The sequence below is a fragment of the Bactrocera latifrons genome, unplaced genomic scaffold (assembly GCF_001853355.1).
Source record: "Bactrocera latifrons isolate USDA-ARS-PBARC rearing strain unplaced genomic scaffold, ASM185335v1 scaffold_51, whole genome shotgun sequence".
NCBI classification, from domain to species: domain Eukaryota; kingdom Metazoa; phylum Arthropoda; class Insecta; order Diptera; family Tephritidae; genus Bactrocera; species Bactrocera latifrons.
In genome coordinates this window covers 617,597-622,299 of record NW_017537168.1, presented here as the reverse complement: position 1 = coordinate 622,299, position 4,703 = coordinate 617,597, and the positions used below count along the sequence as shown (strand labels likewise).

At 30.3% G+C, this 4,703-nt stretch overlaps 1 protein-coding gene across 1 annotated transcript in view; it reads left to right on the top strand.

Annotated features, from left to right (window-relative positions):
• The window catches only part of LOC108973882, a 174,436-nt gene that overhangs the window by 3,391 nt on the left and 166,342 nt on the right, over positions 1-4,703 (top strand). Inside the window, exon 2 of the mRNA XM_018941388.1 lies at positions 1,072-1,214. The gene's annotated coding sequence lies outside the window, so the exon portion shown is untranslated. The remainder of the gene's footprint in view (positions 1-1,071; positions 1,215-4,703) is intronic.

Below are 4,703 nucleotides of genomic sequence, written 5' to 3'. Positions count from 1 at the left end.
ATTAATATTTTTTTTAGTTATTACTTTTTGTTATTATTATTATTTAATTTATAATATGTATAACGTAAGTTTCTATTATTTTGCTATTTTATTGTCTTTTGAACATCATCAATACACAATTGTGGCACAGCTGCCTTGCGCAAGTAAAATGTTGTTTATTACCACCATTGACAGTCGTGTTTGTGTTTTAAAATCGAAAATACTTGTACTTATCAAGGAGCATATGCTAAGGTTTTTGGTTTAAACAACAACAAAAAAAAAAATTATTAAGATCTGTCACTGTCACCGTAAAGCCAAAGAATTGTTAATTAATTTGCTTACAACTCAATATTTGTCAGTATTTGCCAGCTAGCGGTAATCGAGAGCGACATATTGCACCATGAGCGCGTGTGGTTTATATTTTTGTATAAGTGTGTACATATGTGTGTGCTGGTGTGTGTAATATTGGTAGTTCGTGCGTACTGTCAAAGTAATTCCGGTAGCACACCTGTTTAGTTTTGAAAATGTATATCATACACACACACACACACACACACACAAACGCACACATTATGCATTTATCTGAGATGGCTGCGTCTGATAGCGTTATTTGCGGTTGATAGCTGGAGACGCTTATTGCCGACAAGTGGCAGCTGATAGCTACAAACATACATCCGTTTATAAGATGAAACTGTGTGCATGTGATTTTGTGTGAAGTGCCAGATAGGACGCTGAGGTGTATGAATGAATGATAGTTTTTGTCAAATTTTTTTTACTAAGTCACGGCCTTTTCTGCGAATTACTGCACTCAAAATAGATATCTACACGTAAATATATTTAAATATGCACTTTGCGCAGCTAAGTTTGTATGCACAATTGTACGCAGATCAAGATTAATTAGTTTTTAATTACCAGTTGTCTAATAATGGTAAAAGCGAATTAAATAAATGTTTACAAGTGTCAAGGCGCGTTAAGGTTCATATTTTGTATACATATGTACATTTGTATGTATTTAAGTATATGCCATTTTTCTATAAAATAAAAAAATATACGCAAATTTGTAAATATATATATATTCTCCCTTTGTTCTAGGTCTTAATAAGCCAGGCTATCAGTTAACTATAAAAAAAAGTAGTGTGCAAGTGTTATTACGTCAACAAACAACTCATTAGTGCAATTGAATTTACACAATAATAATTGTTAATTATAAATCGATTGCTGCTGCAAGGTGTGCGGTGAGTAAACTTTGCCTTCAATTATTCTTATTTAAATGTTATTTGCTGATTTCAACCTGCAAATCGCTTTATTGCATGCCAAATGATATACAAATTGTTATTTTATTAGGATGGCAATTGAAAAGCGATTAATAATTGAATGGGAATATTAGAGAAATTTAATTCCAAATTAGTATTGTATTTAGTATTTAGTGTATTTAGTGTTTTATTTTTGCTGATATCCATCCTGTCTGCTTATAAAATATATCGGTTATCGATAACGCCTGCTTTTTCAAAATTTCTCATTGCTTAATTATTTCAACAAGTTCCCGTAAATTGCTTATATAATTTATCAGTTATCGATAACATTATGCCATCTAATTTTGAAAATTGTTTATTGTTGTTTTCAGATATCCAACCTGTCTCCTTATAAATTTTATCGGTTATCGATAACATTATGCCATCTGATTTTGAATTTTTTTGTTTTATTTTTGCTGATATCCAATCTATCTCCTTATAAAATTTATCGGTTATCGATAACATTATGCCATCTGATTTTGAAAGCTTTTAGTGTTCTATTTTAGCTGATATCCATCCCGTCTTCTTATAAAATATATCGGTTATCGATAACACTCTCACGCCTGTTTTTTTTCAAAATTTCTCATTGCTTAATTATTTCAACAAGTGCCCATAAGTTGCTTATATAATTGATCAGTTATCAATAACATTATGCCATCCGATTTTGAAATTTTTTTATTTTTTTCTGATATCCCACATGTCTCCTTAAAAAATTTATCGGTTATCGATAACATTATGTCATCTGATTTAGAATTTTATTTTATTGTTTTTTTCTTCTGATATCCAACCGGCCTTTAAAACTCTTTCGGTCATCGATAACCTCTTACATCTGCTTTTTCAAAAATTTTCGTTGCTTTATTATTTAAGCAAGTGTCCATAAATTTAAAAAAAAAAAAAATTTACAGAGTATCGATAACTTTCTCACTTCAGTTTTTTTAAATCTTCTCTTTGTTTTTTTATTTAACTAACTTAATTAACATTTAATTTTTTCACTTTTTTCAAAAAGCTTTATGTTAAAATTTATCGATTATCATTTTTACTAGCTTAATACATTTTCCATTATTTCTTTTAAAAATTTGTTTGTCTTGGTGAATTTTTAGAAATTCCCATAGTTTTTTATACCTGCCAAGAATTTGATATACATTTATCGATCATCGATAATATTTTCTTATAATTTTTTTTAAATCGTCTATTGGCTTATTCCTTTATTGGCAATGTCTTAGATATTTATATGTATCTTGATAAAAATGTATCGATTATCGATAACATTCACCCATTAGTTAACAATTTTATATCTTATCGATAATATTCTCACAGTTCAAAAATATATTTTGTTTAAGTTACCGATAATATTCTCCCATCAGTTTAAAAAAAAATATTTTATTATTTCAGCATGAGTTTTTTATAGCTATATTAGGCCTGATGATTTCTAATTGCTTGACCAACTGTGGTGGTGCGGAGTTATCGACCATCGGTAACAGTGTGTTCCTGTTTAGAACTCCTTTTCTCAAAATGATTTGTTTGTTGATAAATTAAAGCAATGAAAATTGTCGATAGTTTTCGACTTAAAAAAACATTTTCCAATAGCAATTTGGCCCTTAAAAAATTATGTAACTTACCACTTCGATATTCTAATCTGTCGAGAAATTCCGAATATACTCGTACATAAATAAAAGTTGATGTTTGCCCAAAAAGAAATGTCTATATAAAAGTCAAAGCAAACTTTCACTTGTCCTTCAGTGAAGGTTCTCTGAACCATAGCCGTTATTCGGTCTGCTATCATGCGCCTTCACTTTCTAAAACGCATTTAAATTCCGCATAAATTTCATTGTGTGTCTGGCAAATGCCGGCATTGTAGGCTGGATGTGTCTACTGCTTGTCGCCTTGAGTCCACTAAGTAGTCGCCAACTTATTTACACTCAGTTGAACAGTCAATTAGGCTGTCTGTTGAAAAGTTCTATTGTCAGCGCTTCAATCATCATTATATCTTTTATTTACATGTCTGATTTTTGCTGAAAGGAAAGTGAAGACGAGTAAATATTTCACCACGAAAATGGCGATATGAAAATATGTTTTTCTTAAGTCTCAATCCTAGGTATATTATCATTTATTTGCGTGGCAAATAGTGTAAATATAAATATTAAAAATATTGGTGTTAAATAAGTATACTTTTAAGCATTAAGAATTATGCTGATTCCCTCAGTTTGCTGCCACTGAGAAGACTGCTGTTATAAAGAGCTCTATTGGTCTTTCAAAGGAAAATTTGATAGGAAATTTGCTATTCTAGCTATAAATTGTGTGAGTATAGGTTATGTTGAGTGTTTTGCTCTTCTAGAGCGTCGTTAGAGTAGCGACGGACCTGAGCAATATAAATTTGCTGAAAATTGAATTATTTCACTTAGAAAGTTTGTACCGTTCAAATACTTATTGCCAGCTCCAAGGGGAATTGTACGCATAAATCTGTTAGCAATGATTTGGTTTTTTAAAGCCTATTTTAAGGCGTAAATGTGATATTTTCAGTTATTAGCAGTTTTATTGCTTAGGTAATATTTTTAATTATATTAAGTATTCTAATTATATTAGAATTTTTAAAAAGATTTTAGAATAATTATCAATATTAAAGGCCTATTCTATTTTAGTAACATAAGTTTAGGCGCTTATAGTAATTATATATCTTTTATTGATGATTTTATGCTTTAAGCTAAAATTTTTAGGTCTAGAGTGATTTTGTAAGTTAACATCTCATTATTTTATTTCTCAAGGAAAACGGATTACTATTAAAAGCTGTTTTTTAACAGAGCACACATTGCAGTATACATCGAGGCGCGTTTAACTTGTTTTAAATATTTCCCAAATTAAAAACTTACATTTAAAGTGGCGCTTAAATATAAAATTCGCAAAATTCTTTTAGTAATTTCAAATAATGTAAGTCTATTTTCAGGCGTACTGCCTACCAAAAAAGAAAAATGTATTTTCTTATCACACGCAAAGCGAAATTGCTTTCCACCTGTTTGCGCCTGCTTCTCATTCATTTCTTCTACGTTAGCCACTGCCAACTGTTGATTCAGTGGCGAGTTATTATTATTTTCTTTGAAGTGTTCTTGTATTGCTCTTTTATCGCTGTTTTCTTTGTCTACTCATATTCGTGTCAACACTTTGCTGGGCTAACTTTTTCTGTAGTTTTTTTCGTAGCGCGTTTTTTTCTTTGCTTTTTCAGTGAAGGACGCTGTTGGTTGGTAGCAATAAGAAACTGTGCGTGAAACACCTAAATGTATGCAACAGTTTTGCTAATGCCCATTGAGTTAACGCTTGTTGTAGTTGAATTGTAGGCTTTTGACAGGGTCTCCGGGTAATTTTTCAAAAGGAAGTTTTCGATTGGCCTTTTATTACTTTTTTTTTACAAATTAATTAAAATTTTTTTAAACTAATGTA